This window comes from Eucyclogobius newberryi, unplaced genomic scaffold (genome assembly GCF_026437365.1).
Source record: "Eucyclogobius newberryi isolate DKJ021-1_F unplaced genomic scaffold, fEucNew1.0.hap1 SCAF_27, whole genome shotgun sequence".
In the NCBI taxonomy this organism is placed as follows: Eukaryota; Metazoa; Chordata; class Actinopteri; order Gobiiformes; family Gobiidae; genus Eucyclogobius; species Eucyclogobius newberryi.
The window spans coordinates 1,127,502-1,143,551 of record NW_027315912.1 but is presented as its reverse complement, the minus strand read 5'-3'; positions in this window follow the sequence as shown (position 1 = coordinate 1,143,551).

Sequence of the window (16,050 nt, the reverse complement as noted above, 5' to 3'; positions counted from 1 at the left end):
GACTCTTGTGGACAGTAAAAGACTCTTGTGGAGAGTAGAAGACTCTTGTGGAAAGCAGAAGACTCTTGTGGACAGCAGAAGACTCTTGTGGACAGTAGAAGACTCTTGTGAACATAAGAAGACTCTTGTGTACAGTAGAAGACTTGTGTACAGTAGAAGACTTTTGTGGACAGTAGAAGACTTTTGTGGACAGTAGAAGACTCTTGTTCACAGTAGAAGACTCTTGTGGACAGTAAAAGACTCTTGTGGACAGTAAAAGACTCTTGTGGACAGTAGAAGACTCTTGTGGACAGCAGAAGACTCTTGTGGACAGCAGAAGACTCTTGTGGACAGCAGAAGACTCTTGTGGACAGTAGAAGACTCTTGTGGACATAAGAAGACTCTTGTGTACAGTAGAAGACTCTTGTGTACAGTAGAAGACTCTTGTGGACAGTAGAAGACTTTTGTGGACAGTAGAAGACTTTTGTGCACAGTAGAAGACTCTTGTGGACAGTAGAAGACTCTTGTGGACAGTAAAAGACTCTTGTGGACAGTAAAAGACTCTTGTTGACAGTAAAAGACTCTTGTGGACAGTAGAAGACTCTTGTGGACAGTAAAAGACTCTTGTGGACAGTAGAAGACTCTTGTGGACAGTAGAAGACTCTTGTGGACAGTAGAAGACTCTTGTGGACAGTAGAAGACTATTGTGGACAGTAGAAGACTTGTGGACAGTAGAAGACTCTTGTGGAAAGTAGAAGACTCTTGTGGACAGTAGAAGACTCTTGTGGACAGTAAAAGACTCTTGTGGACAGTAGAATACTCTGGTGTACAGTAGAAGACTCTTGTGGACAGTAGAAGACTCTTGTGGACAGGAAAAGACTCATGTGGACAGTAAAAGACTCTTGTGGACAGTAGAAGATTCTTGTGGACAGTAAAAGACTCTTGTGGACAGTAAAAGACTCTTGTGGACAGTAGAAGACTCTTGTGGACAGTAAAAGACTCTGGTGTACATAAGAAGACTCTTGTGTACAGTAGAAGACTCCTGTGGACAGTAAAAGACTCCTGTGGACAGTAGAAGACTCTTGTGGACAGTAGAAGACTCTTGTGGACAGTAAAAGACTCTTGTGGACAGTAGAAGACTCTTGTGGACAGAAGAAGACTCTTGTGGACAGTGGAAGACTCTTGTGGACAGTGGAAGACTCTTGTGGACAGTAGAAGACTCTTGTGGACAGTAGAAGACTTGTGGACAGTAGAAGACTCTTGTGGACAGTAAAAGACTCTTGTGGACAGTAAAAGACTCTTGTGGACAGTAGAATACTCTGGTGTACAGTAGAAGACTCTTGTGGACAGTAGAAGACACTTGTGGACAGTAGAAAACTCTTGTGGACAGTAGAATACTCTTGTGGACAGTAGAAGACTCTTGTGGACAGTAGAAGACTCTTGTGGACAGGAAAAGACTCTTGTGGACAGGAAAAGACTCTGGTGGACAGTAGAAGACTCTTGTGGACAGGAAAAGACTCTTGTGGACAGGAAAAGACTCTTGTGGACAGTAAAAGACTCTTGTGGACAGTAAAAGACTATTGTGGACAGTAGAAGACTTGTGGACAGTAGAAGACTCTTGTGGACAGTAGAAGACTCTTGTGGACAGTAAATGACTCTTGTGGACAGTAAAAGACTCTTGTGGACAGTAGAAGACTCTTGTTGACAGTAGAAGACTCTTGTTGACAGTAGAAGACTCTTGTGGACAGTAGAAGACTCTTGTGGACAGGAAAAGACTCTTGTGGACAGTAAAAGACTCTTGTGGACAGTAGAAGACTCTTGTGGACAGTAAAAGACTCTTGTGGACAGTAGAAGACTATTGTGGACAGTAGAATACTCTGGTGTACAGTAGAAGACTCTTGTGGACAGTAGAAGACTCTTGTGGACAGTAGAAGACTCTTGTGGACAGTAGAAGACTCTTGTGGACAGTAGAAGAATTTTGTGCACAGTAGAATACTTTTGTGCACAGTAGAAGACTCTTGTGGACAGTAGAAGACTCTTGTGGACAGTAGAAGACTCTTGTGGACATAAGAAGACTCTTGTGGACAGTGGAAGACTCTTGTGGACAGTAGAAGACTCTTGTGGACTGTAGAAGACTCTTGTGGACATAAGAAGACTCTTGTGGACAGTAGAAGACTCTTGTGGACAGAAGAAGACTCTTGTGGACAGAAGAAGACTCTTGTGGACAGTAGAAGACTCTTGTGGACAGTAGAAGACTCTTGTGCATAGTAGAATACTTGTGGACAGTAGAAGACTCTTGTGGACAGTAGAAGACTCTTGTGGACAGTAGAAGACTCTTGTGGACAGCAGAAGACTCTTGTGGACAGTAGAAGACTCTTGTGGACAGTAGAAGACTCTTGTGGACAGCAGAAGACTCTTGTGGACAGTAGAAGACTCTTGTGGACAGCAGAAGACTCTTGTGGACAGTAGAAGACTCTTGTGGACAGTAGAAGACTCTTGTGGACAGCAGAAGACTCTTGTGGACAGTAGAAGACTCTTGTGGACAGTAGAAGACTCTTGTGGACAGTAGAAGACTCTTGTGGACAGTAGAAGACAGTAGAAATTAATCATTATTTAATGCATTTGTGGCTTTGTTACAAGTTACAGGTCAAATCTTGCGTGTCATTTATAGTAATTCATTCGTTCACACAAACACACAATATTTTCCTGGCCCCGCCCCTCGGCCACATTTTAGAACCCAATGTGGCCCTCGAGTCAAAAAGTCCACTGACTTATGTCAACTCCGCTTAAACAATGACCCAAGGGTTTTAAAGGTCCTAATCTAATGTTTCCATTTCAATGGTGTTTTTCTCGCATCAGAATCAAAAAGATGTTTGTCAATGAAGAAGTGGCTGTATCAACTTTAGAAAGTGTGAACGAAATGGACTTGGTCTGAACCTGAGGAGGCCCCTGAGGAGGCCTCTGAGGAGGCCCCTGAGGAGGTCCCTGAGGAGGTCCCTGAGGAGGCCCCTGAGGAGGTCCCTGAGAAGGCCCCTGAGGAGGCCCCTGTGGAGGCCCCTGAGGAGGTCCCTGAGGAGGTCCCTGAGGAGGTCCCTGAGGAGGCCCCTGAGGAGGCCCCTGAGGAGGTCCCTGTGGAGGTCCCTGAGGAGGTCCCTGAGGAGGCCCCTGAGGAGGTCACTGAGGAGGTCCCTGTGGAGGTCCTTGAGGAGGTCCCTGAGGAGGTCCCTGAGGAGGCCCCTGAGGAGGCCCCCGAGGGGGTTCCTGGGCCTCTGCTCAAGGATCTGTGATGGAGGCTCCAGGAGTGGCACAAACCTCCCAACGCCACCTTAAGGTATTAGTCGGCCCTGGGGAGGGGGATCCTGGAGGCCCCTCCCACTATTTGAAGGATGAAGTGCAGTACTTTTCATATTTATTTTTTTATTCATCAAAGGCTTTAACGAGCTTCATCCAAGTCACTGTGGGGGAGACCGAGAGAGGCCACGGGAGACCACGGGAGACCACGAGAGGCCACGAGAGGCCACGAGAGAGGCCGAGAAAGGCCAAGGGAGGCCGAGAGAGGCCGAGAGAGGCCGAGGGAGGCCGAGAAAGGCCAAGGGAGGCCGAGAGAGGCCGAGAGAGGCCGAGGGAGGCCGAGAGAGGCCGAGAGAGGCCGAGGGAGGCCGAGAGAGGCCGAGGGAGGCCGAGAGAGGCCGAGGGAGGCCGAGAAAGGCCGAGAAAGGCCACGAGAGGCCGAGAAAGGCCACGAGAGGCCGAGAAAGGCCACGAGAGGCCGAGAAAGGCCACGAGAGGCCGAGAAAGGCCACGAGAGGCCGAGAAAGGCCACGAGAGGCCGAGAAAGGTCACGAGAGGCCGAGAGAGGCCGAGAAAGGCCACGAGAGGCCGAGAAAGGCCACGAGAGGCCGAGAAAGGCCACGAGAGGCCGAGAAAGGCCGAGAGAGGCCGAGAAAGGCCACGAGAGGCCACGAGAGGCCGAGAGAGGCCGAGAAAGGCCGAGAGAGGCCACGAGAGGCCACGAGAGGCCGAGAGAGGCCACGAGAGGCCGAGAGAGGTCACAGGAGGCCGAGAGAGGCCGAGAGAGGCCACGAGAGAGGCCACGGGAGGCCGAGAGAGGCCGAGAGAGGCCGAGAGAGGCCGAGAGAGGCCACGGGAGGCCGAGAGAGGCCACGGGAGGCCGAGAGAGGCCACGGGAGGCCACGGGAGGCCACGGGAGGCCACGGGAGGCCGAGAGAGGCCACGGGAGGCCACGGGAGGTGGAGAGAGGCCACGGGAGGCCACGGGAGGTGGAGAGAGGCCACGGGAGGCCACGGGAGGCCACGGGAGGTGGAGAGAGGCCACGGGAGACAGAGAGAGGCCGAGAGAGGCCACGGGAGGCCACGGGAGGCCGAGCACAGGAGGCCGAGCACGGGAGGCCGAGAGAGGCCAAGCTTAAAACTTTATTCTCCAAATTCAACACAGCACTTCACAATTGTTGTGACTTTTTGTTTTAATTGTAATTTAAGATTTTCAGATGTAAACTCATGCAGCATTCTTCTCCTCTATTATATATTTATAACACCTGTGTCGATTTGAACTGAATACATGAACCGAGGATGCGTATTGAGAATACACGTTTAGATTAAGAGTATTACAGTTCCTGGCTCATTTGGTGGGATCAGAGTTACAGAGGTAAATATCAAACACAGCTCTTATAGTGAGACATGGACACGTTCTCCTCATTTGTGATCAAAGGTTTCAAACGAACGGCGAAGCAGAAACAAAAAAGCTCTTTCAATTTTATTTTGTGCTGACATAACAAGTATGTGGAACCGGGAAGACCCAGGACGCGCTGGAGGGTCTACGTCTCTGGGCTGGCCTGGGAACGCCTCGGGATCCCCCCGGAGGAGTTGGATGAAGTGTCTGGGGAGAAGGAAGTCTGGGAGTCCTGGCCTCATGTCGAATAAGTCTAAGACCCCAATAAATTCTGATTCAGAAAGTGAAATGAAAGTATTCGGACAGTACTCTGATTGGACAATGTAACAGAATATGTTACAAAATACGTTTTATTGCAGGTATTTCATACTATGTAAATAAATACATTCTCAAAGTATTCTCCCCATCACTGCATATTATAACGTGGAATTAAGCGGCAACAGAGGCGTTATTGTACATGTGAAACTGGAGTTTGAATCACATGGAGCGGCCTCCTGCTGGTGCCAGAGTCAGGACTAAACATGGACCGGCCTCCTGCTGGTGCCAGAGTCAGGACTAAACATGGACCGGCCTCCTGCTGGTGCCAGAGTCAGGACTAAACATGGACCGGCCTCCTGCTGGTGCCAGAGTCAGGACTAAACATGGACCGGCCTCCTGCTGGTGCCAGAGTCAGGACTAAACATGGAGCGGCCTCCTGCTGGTGCCAGAGTCAGGACTAAACATGGACCGGCCTCCTGCTGGTGCCAGAGTCAGGACTAAACATGGACCGGCCTCCTGCAGGTGCCAGAGTCAGGACTAAACATGGAGCGGCCTCCTGCTGGTGCCAGAGTCAGGACTAAACATGGAGCGGCCTCCTGCTGGTGCCAGAGTCAGGACTAAACATGGAACGGCCTCCTGCTGGTGCCAGAGTCAGGACTAAACATGGACCGGCCTCCTGCTGGTGCCAGAGTCAGGACTAAACATGGACCAGGCTTCTTAAACAATGTTTAAATCTAAGATAAAAACAGTTTTCTTTTGCTGTGTTTATGAGTGAGAGGATTTTTTTTTGCACTCTTCTCTTTTATGTCTTAAACTGTTTTGTTTAAGACATAAACCTGTCTTTGAGATGTTGTTCCTGTTGTGAAGCACTTTGAATTGCCTTGTGTATGAATTGTGCTCTACAATAAACTTGCCTTGCCAATTTTAAATGTTTATTTTACAAATGTATTGAAAAAAGTGATGCTAATGTAATGTAACTAAGAGTGATTATACTGACAAAATGGTATTTATTCTTTCGTTGTTCTTTCTCCTCTAGCTCCAATGTTGGTTGAATGACACAGACTGGAGACAATAAAAACTGTCTTCCGGGTCATGGCGGCGCTTTGAGCAGACGCAGCTCTCACAAGCTAATCACGCTAACGAGGCTAACGAACAGCCCGCATCACAAGCTAATCAAGCTAACGAGGCTAACGAACAGCCCGCATCACAAGCTAATCAAGCTAACAAGGCTAACGAACAGCCCGCATCACAAGCTAATCAAGCTAACAAGGCTAACGAACAGCCCGCATCACAAGCTAATCAAGCTAACAAGGCTAACGAACAGCCCGCATCACAAGCTAATCAAGCTAACAAGGCTAACGAACAGCCCGCATCACAAGCTAATCAAGCTAACAAGGCTTAACGAACAGCCCGCATCACAAGCTAATCAAGCTAACAAGGCTAACGAACAGCCCGCATCACAAGCTAATCAAGCTAACAAGGGTAACGAACAGCCCGCATCACAAGCTAATCAAGCTAACAAGGCTAACGAACAGCCCGCATCACAAGCTAATCAAGCTAACAAGGCTAACGAACAGCCCGCATCACAAGCTAATCAAGCTAACAAGGCTAACGAACAGCTCGCATCACAAGCTAATCAAGCTAACAAGGCTAACGAACAGCCCGCATCAAAAGCTAATCAAGCTAACAAGGCTAACGAACAGCCCGCATCACAAGCTAATCAAGCTAACAAGGCTAACGAACAGCCTCTCTCGGCCTCCCGTGGCCTCTCTCGGGCTCCAGATATTCCATACGAGGTTCATCAACAACGACAAAGGTTCAACCACATCTGTGAAGAGCTCAGGAGGAGAAAACTTAGACAGGTTTTGGGTTCTATGTCTGTTTCCAGCATGAACACTTTTGTTTTCTATTTTTCCCTTTCAGTGGTTTTGAGTTCCTATGGTTCTTGTGTATGTTTAAGTTATCAATGGTAAGATCAATACAATCAACCCAATGGCATCAAGTGTTACAAGTAACATCCTTCAAACTGAACCAACAAAAATGAAAAAAGAAAGAATAGACATTGTATATTTACAAGAGACACATTTGAATGACACTGAACATCAAAAACGAATGAAATAATGTTATAATCCTATTATTCATACAAAGGCAAACATAGAGGGGGAGATGCAATTTTGATTTCAAAACAAATAGTTTTAGAACAGAGTTTTGAATGTAAGGATAAAGAGTTGCAGATATGTACAGTTTAAGGGGAATATTAAGGGAGTGAGGAAGTGATATTGCTTTTCTATGTCATGAACCTGATTGTGAACCACTCTGAGGGAACCCTGATCTTTGGAGGAGACTGGAATCTTTGCACTGATTCCACATTAGATGTGTCGAACTCAAGAGGCTCTGGAGGAACAATAAAGAAGAAGTTCTGTATCTTACTGAATAATATAGAGCCAGTATACGATCTACTCCAGAATAGATTACGATTTTGTTCTCAGTAAAGACAGATCTAAAATCACAATAGACCAAAGTGATCGTGCTCCTTCTACATTTCTGTGGACTTAGAGCAAAGACAAAAAAACACAGTGTGGAGGTTCAATGTTTATTTGTGCAACCGGATCTCATCTCTTGTCTCTGCAGATTTCTGTCTCCTCTGAGCTCGAACACAGTCTTTCTCTGTCGTCCACCAGCCATTTTTGTACTTCGCGGTCGAAGTGTGGAGCTACACTGAAGGTACTCGCAGCTAGCTTTGCTAAACACACACCGGCATATCAACCACGTATGTGCAGCCAGGGGAACGTGCGGATGTCCTGAGGACGAGCCAGAACGAGCCTGCAGGTGTGCAGTAGCACGCAGGGAATGATTGACATGTGGGAGAACTCCGTGGGAAAATTGGTCGCCAAAAATCCTCTCTTCAGCCTTTAAGAAAAAATGTCCAAATTATCTAGAGGAAAATGATACTGGGGAAATGTCTCAGCTCTAAAGACACACCTCAGAGTGTTATAAAAATCTAAAGACACACCTCAGAGTGTATAAAGCTCTAAAGACACACCTCAGAGTGGTATAAAGCTCTAAAGACACACCTCAGAGTGTATAAAGCTCTAAAGACACACCTCAAGAGTGTTATAAAGCTCTAAAGACACACCTCAGAGTGTATAAAGCTCTAAAGACACACCTCAGAGTGTATAAAGCTCTAGACACACCTCAGAGTGCTATAAAGCTCTAAAGACACACCTCAGAGTGTATAAAGCTCTAAAGACACACCTCAGAGTGGTATAAAGCTCTAAAGACACACCTCAGAGTGCAATAAAGCTCTAAAGACACACCTCAGAGTGTATAAAGCTCTAAAGACACACCTCAGAGCAGTATAAAGCTCTAAAGACACACCTCAGACTGCTATAAAGCTCTAAAGACACACCTCAGAGTGGTATAAAGCTCTAAAGACACACCTCGGAGTGTATAAAGCTCTAAAGACACACCTCAGAGAGCAATAAAGCTCTAAAGACACACCTCAGAGCGGTATAAAGCTCTAAAGACACACCTCAGAGTGTATAAAGCTCTAAAGACACACCTCAGAGTAATATAAAGCTCTAAAGACACACCTCAGAGTGTATAAAGCGCTAAAGACACACCTCAGAGTGTATAAAGCTCTAAAGACACACCTCAGAGTGTATAAAGCTCTAAAGACACACCTCAGAGTACCTCAGAGTGTATAAAGCTCTAAAGACACACCTCAGAGTGATATAAAGCTCTAAAGACACACCTCAGAGTGTTATAAAGCTCTAAAGACACACCTCAGAGTGATATAAAGCTCTAAAGACACACCTCAGAGTGTATAAAGCTCTAAAGACACACCTCAGAGTACCTCAGAGTGTATAAAGCTCTAAAGACACACCACAGAGTGTATAAAGCTCTAAAGACACACCTCAGAGTGTATAAAGCTCTAAAGACACACCTCAGAGTACCTCAGAGTGTATAAAGCTCTAAAGACACACCTCAGAGTGTATAAAGCTCTAAAGACACACCTCAGAGTGTATAAAGCTCTAAAGACACACCTCAGAGTACCTCAGAGTGTATAAAGCTCTAAAGACACACCTCAGAGTGATATAAAGCTCTAAAGACACATCTCAGAGTGTTATAAAGCTCTAAAGACACACCTCAGAGTGATATAAAGCTCTAAAGACACACCTCAGAGTACCTCAGAGTGTATAAAGCTCTAAAGACACACCTCAGAGTGTATAAAGCTCTAAAGACACACCTCAGAGTACCTCAGAGTGTATAAAGCTCTAAAGACACACCTCAGAGTGATATAAAGCTCTAAAGACACACCTCAGAGTGTATAAAGCTCTAAAGACACACCTCAGAGTGTATAAAGCTCTAAAGACACACCTCAGAGTACCTCAGAGTGTATAAAGCTCTAAAGACACACCTCAGAGTGTATAAAGCTCTAAAGACACACCTCAGAGTACCTCAGAGTGTATAAAGCTCTAAAGACACACCTCAGAGTGATATAAAGCTCTAAAGACACACCTCAGAGTGTTATAAAGCTCTAAAGACACACCTCAGAGTGATATAAAGCTCTAAAGACACACCTCAGAGTACCTCAGAGTGTATAAAGCTCTAAAGACACACCTCTGAGTACCTCAGAGTGTATAAAGCTCTAAAGACACACCTCAGAGTGTTATAAAGCTCTAAAGACACACCTCAGAGTGATATAAAGCTCTAAAGACACACCTCAGAGTGCTATAAAGCTCTAAAGACACACCTCAGAGTGTATAAAGCTCTAAAGACACACTTCAGAGCGGTATAAAGCTCTAAAGACACACCTCAGAGTGATATAAAGCTCTAAAGACACACCTCAGAGTGTTATAAAGCTCTAAAGACACACCTCAGAGTGTATAAAGCTCTAAAGACACACCTCAGAGTGATATAAAGCTCTAAAGACACACCTCAGAGTGTATAAAGCTCTAAAGACACATCTCAGAGTGTATAAAGTTCTAATGACACACCTCAGAGTGGTATAAAGCTCTAATGACACACCTCAGAGTGTATAAAGCTCTAAAGACACACCTCAGAGTGTATAAAGCTCTAAAGACACACCTCAGAGTGTATAAAGCTCTAATGACACACCTCAGAGTGGTGTAAAGCTCTAATGACACACCTCAGAGTGGTGTAAAGCTCTAATGACACACCTCAGAGTTGTATAAAGCTCTAAAGACACACTTACTCCTTTCCTTTTGGCAACTTTTAACTGGCACTTAATAAAACTCCTCCCCTCCTCGTGTGAAAGAGGCCATCATATCTCTGATACCAAAAGAAGGGAATGACCGACTGGACTGTGCCTCATAGAGACTATTTCTATTCTGAATGTGACTCTCATTTATTCACCTCAATTATGTCCAAAAGAATGGAACAAATCCTCCCAAACTGAATCCACAAAGATCAGACACAAGACGATATAAGATGATCTTTACACACAATGAGACAAACACAAACACAACTAAACAAAGCCGTAATAATTTGTTTGGACGCTGAGAAGGCTTTGATTGTGTTATATATTCATATTTACGGTATTAAAGTGCGAAAACAAATTTCAAATCTGCAAGTTAATTATAAAAAATATTGGGGCTCTTTACGTCCAACCTCAAGAATTAAAATCAATGGTCATCTGACAGATCCACTGACTCTGGACAGAGGGGTCAGGCAGGGTTGTGCCTGGTCTCTCCTCCTGTTTGCTTTGTATTTGGAACCATTGGACCAATGTATTGGTGTTACAATCGATGGGACAAAACATGAAATTGCTGCAGATAATGTTCCATTGTATTTGACCAGGCCAGAAATGTCCAAACCCAATGAGAAATTGGTCTAATGTCTAGATACAAAATTAATGTACAAAGGACTGAAAAATGTGTGTTTTACACACATTTCTCCATCTGTTCCAAACTCTCCCAACCGGCTGTTTGATGGGTGGAAAAAAGCAATCTCAAGATTTATATGACAAGAAAAAAAACCTGTATCCGATTTATCTGAATTATCAAAAGAAAAAGGAGGCGGGGTTTACATTTCTGAAAAATGACTTTTTTCAGCTCAAATCAGAGCATTGCTGGTGTGATCCAGAATATGAAGCTCAATGGAAAAATATTGAGATTGCTGTTGTGCCGGGGGTTCCTGTACTGGTCTTATACTGAGAGTAATGTGGTGCCGGGGGTTCCTGTACAGGTCTTATACTGAGAGTAATGTGGTGCCGGGGGTTCCTGTACAGGTCTTATACTGAGAGTAATGTGGTGCCGGGGGTTCCTGTACAGGCCTTATACTGAGAGTCATGTGGTGCCGGGGGTTCCTGTACAGGTCTTATACTGAGAGTCATGTGGTGCCGGGGGTTCCTGTACAGGTCTTATACTGAGAGTAATGTGGTGCCGGAGGTTCCTGTACAGGTCTTATACTGAGAGTCATGTGGTGCCGGGGGTTCCTGTACAGGTCTTATACTGAGAGTAATGTGGTGCCGGGGGTTCCTGTACAGGTCTTATACTGAGAGTAATGTGGTGCCGGGGGTTCCTGTACAGGTCTTATACTGAGAGTCATGTGGTGCCGGGGGTTCCTGTACAGGCCTTATACTGAGAGTAATGTCGTGCCAGGGGTTCCTGTACAGGCCTTATACTGAGAGTAATGTGGTGCCTGAGGTTCCTGTACAGGTCTTATACTGAGAGTCATGTGGTGCCGGGGGTTCCTGTGCAGGCCTTACTGGTCGATGACAGATGCTTGAGTCAAGGAGGAGAACCCTTGGGTGAAATCTGTTCTTACAACATGGAAGGAGCTGATCAAAACATACAAACTAAACAAAAATGTTAAAATCTTGAATTGTTTGTCTTGCGATCAAAATGTCACACCTACAGCACAGACTCAAGATTTAAAGTCAGAATAACAAAAGGTGTAAGGCCACGAAAAAAAAATTGTGTGTTTCCTGTAACCCGACCGACCTGGATTTCAAAATAAAGAAAACCCGACCTTAAATCATTGGCTGTACATTTCGAGAATGTCAAATTGTGAGAGAGAATCCAAAAGCTGTGGGAAAAAATCATGTGTGGAGATCGTAAGATATGGAAATCGCTGCACTTTTGATAGGTTTCGTTTTACCTACGGGCGCATCCATGTTTGCGCAAAACCTGCGCAGATGCTCTTTTTTTGGTCAGCCTGCAGACTGGCTGCCATGGCGACAGGCATGGCTGGGGCAGCAGTGGTGAAGTTGTTTTGCGTGACGAAAGAAAAGTGCTCACATCACGTAGTGACAGCATGAAACAAGTGAACGTAGAAGTCTGTAAGACATTGTTCAATGTTTTGAACGAACATCATGGTGAAGTATCTGAGGATTTTGTTGCGACTGCACAGTGCGCCTCAGAGTACAACAACAACTCTCACACTACTGTCACGACTCACGACCCATTGTAATTATTATGACTTTTTTTTTAAAGAATCTGACCTACCTACCTGAAATGTTTTTTCAATGTTACCGGATTTGGCCTAAAGGTCTTTTACCAGATTGTAAAGGAGAATTATCTGAAGAGCTTTGATGAGTTGAAAGAATCATTTGACTTAGAGAAACATAACTTTTAAAGGTATAAAGTTAATTATAATCAAGGACACTTGGATACGGAGGAAGAAGACAAACTACATGCACCTTTTCATTTGACTGCCAACCGCCATAAAAAGCAACACAACAACTACACTGAACATCGATGCCAAAGGCGAAGAAGAAGAAGAATTATATAAATGCAGGTCCATTAACGCCCGTTGGAATGTTTGGGTCCCTGGCCAGCCTGGTGAAGACGAAGAAAAAGAAGAGTCGGGTCTGCGCTCTGGGCGGTCTGGAGAGACAGGAGATGGCGGAGGAGAGTGGATCGATGGTTGGGGGCGTTCTGGACGGCGAGGAGGAGCAGCCGTTTCTGGCTGCTGGTGCCCAGAAAAGTAAAAAGTCCCTTAGCTCGTCCGAGGGTTTTGGGAATGAGCAGCAGGATGAAGCTGAAGCTATTGATATCGGGGATGAGAGCAAAGTGTGTAAGGTGATCATAAAGCTTGCACAGGATAGTGCATCCTTTAAGGAGTGGAATCCAGTGGCATTGTCAAAGAGCCTAACTGTAGCTGAGGGAGAGATCAAGAGTGCGAGTGTCCTTAGAGATGGCTCGCTGCTGGTCGTGTGCAAGGACGCAGCTCAGCAAAGGAAGGCGATTGGAACTACACGCCTGGGTGGAAAGGACATTCTTGTGTCTGATGCTGAAAGAAACACGGTCAGAGGAGTTATCGTAGGCGTCCCTACGGCGACGTCTGTGGAAGAAGTAAAGGGGAATTTGACTGGATCTAAGGTGGTGGACGCTAGGCGGTTGAAGGTGACCCGGTTTGGGGTAAGATGTGACAGCGTCGGTAATGGTAACACTTGAAGGTAAATGCCTGCCTAGTGAGGTGTTCATTGGGTACATGAGCTATGGCGTCAGGCCATATGTTCCACCGCCCCTGCGTTGCTTTAAGTGCCAGCGCTTTGGGCATATTGCAGCGGTCTGCAGAGGGAAGCAAAGATGTGGTAAATGTGCAGGAGATCACGAGTATGGGAAGTGTGACGAAGGAGCAAAACTGAAGTGCTGTAACTGTGCAATAGCTCTGCCTACGGGGGAGGCAAGTTTAGCAAAAGAGCTGCTGAGGTGCAGAAAATTAAGGACTCTAAAGGTATATCCTATGCGGATGCAGTCAAGAAAGTGTCAAGTAACGAGGTTAAAGTAAATACAGTGAGAGGAGCCAGCGCTGCTCCCAGCCAGGGCGAAATGAGAGAAGCCAGCGTGGCTCCCAAGAAGTGTGAAGGTTCCAAGTGTGGAGGTTCCAAGTGTGGAGGTTCCAGGTGTGGAGGTTCCAAGTGTGGAGGTTCCAGGTGTGGAGGTTCCAAGTGTGGAGGTTCCAGGTGTGAAGGTTCCAGGTGTGGAGGTTCCAAGTGTGGAGGTTCCAAGTGTGGAGGTTCCAAGTGTGGAGGTTCCAAGTGTGAAGGTTCCAAGTGTGGAGGTTCCAGGTGTGGAGGTTCCAAGTGTGAAGGTTCCAAGTGTGGAGGTTCCAGGTGTGGAGGTTCCAGGTGTGGAGGTTCCAAGTGTGGAGGTTCCAAGTGTGGAGGTTCCAGGTGTGGAGGTTGCAGGTGTGGAGGTTCCAAGTGTGGAGGTTCCAGGTGTGGAGGTTCCAAGTGTGAAGGTTCCAAGTGTGGAGGTTCCAAGTGTGAAGGTTCCAAGTGTGGAGGTTCCAGGTGTGGAGGTTCCAGGTGTGGAGGTTCCAGGTGTGGAGGTTCCAAGTGTGAAGGTTCCAAGTGTGGAGGTTCCAGGTGTGGAGGTTCCAGGTGTGGAGGTTCCAGGTGTGGAGGTTCCAAAATTAAGCCGAATTACTGGTTGTGGATAGAGAGGAACTGAAAGGATCAGGATCATTGCTAAAGCTGAAGATTCCTTGGAACAAAAGAGCTTGAATGGCAGAAATAGAAAACAGGCTAAAGGCGCTAAATGGGAGTCTGAGTGACGGAGGTTCTACTTTTGGCGAATCAGAATGAAGATCTGGAGGTGGGCGTGGTCTCCTGTCCTCGCCCAGTCTAGTAGATGCACGGTTGCCAACAACAACAACAACAACAACAACAACAACAACAACAACAACAAGGGGATTAATATATAAATTGTAAAAATGTAAAATCTGGACAGTCACTCTACTGATTACATTAAAGGCGCAATGGACGATTTTTTGGCGATTTGAGAACGCAGGCGGAAGTGCGCACGTGCACTCCCCCGTGCACATGCCACTCCCCCGTGCACATGCCACTCCCCCGTGCGGACTGATACAACACACACGTGCGTTTGTTTATTAGCGCAACGGAGCGCATCGCATCTCTCGTCTCCCGTAGATTTCTGTCCACTTCTGCGTCAGCTCGAACTGTCTTTCTCCGTCTTCATTTTGCCCCGTACACTGAGGGAACTATATTATGATAGATCCATGCGCTTAGGCATGCAGAAACGTGGGGACGAACCGCACGTGGCTGCAGGTGAGCGATAGGTGCGTTTTATGATTGATACGTGGCAGGACAAATGATTTATCCACGCCACGAGGAAACATGATAAAAAAAAATTGCTGAAAAAAATCGTCCATACCACCTTTAAGAGTCAATGGGAAAGAGAGGGTCACTTTGTTCTGGAGGATGAAGAGTGGGAAAGTATGAGTACTTCTCACTGGAGAACCACAGGATCACATGTTTGGAGGGAATTCTGTTGGAAACGTGTGTCTGGTTTCTTTCTAAGCCCATGTCAAAGTGCCCATTACTCAATGGGAATGCAGACTGTTGGAGAGGATGTGGCAGCAGAAGACAGACTGTTGGAGAGGATGTGGCAGCAGGAGGCAAACTGTTGGAGAGGATGTAGCAGCAGGAGACAGACTGTTGGAGAGGATGTGGCAGCAGGAGACAGACTGTTGGAGAGGATGTGGCAGCAGGAGGCAGACTTTTGGAGAGGATGTGGCAGCAGGAGACAGACTGTTGGAGAGGATGTGGCAGCAGGAGGCAGACTGTTGGAGAGGATGTGGCAGCAGGAGACAGACTGTTGGAGAGGATGTGGCAGCAGGAGGCAGACTTTTGGAGAGGATGTGGCAGCAGGAGACAGACTGTTGGAGAGGATGTGGCAGCAGGAGACAGACTGTTGGAGAGGATGTGGCAGCAGGAGACAGACTGTTGGAGAGGATGTGGCAGCAGGAGGCAGACTTTTGGAGAGGATGTGGCGGCAGGAGACAGACTGTTGGAGAGGATGTGGCAGCAGGAGACAGACTGTTGGAGAGGATGTGGCAGCAGGAAGCAGACTGTTGGAGAGGATGTGGCAGCAGGAGGCAGACTGTTGGAGAGGATGTGGCAGCAGGAGACAGACTGTTGGAGAGGATGTGGCAGCAGGAGACAGACTGTTGGAGAGGATGTGGCAGCAGGAGACAGACTGTTGGAGAGGATGTGGCAGCAGGAGGCAGACTGTTGGAGAGGATGTGGCAGCAGGAGGCAGACTGTTGGAGAGGATGTGGCGGCAGGAGACAAACCACTATCATGTGTTTTAGGATTGTCCTGTTGTTCACAAGTTTTATATATACAAT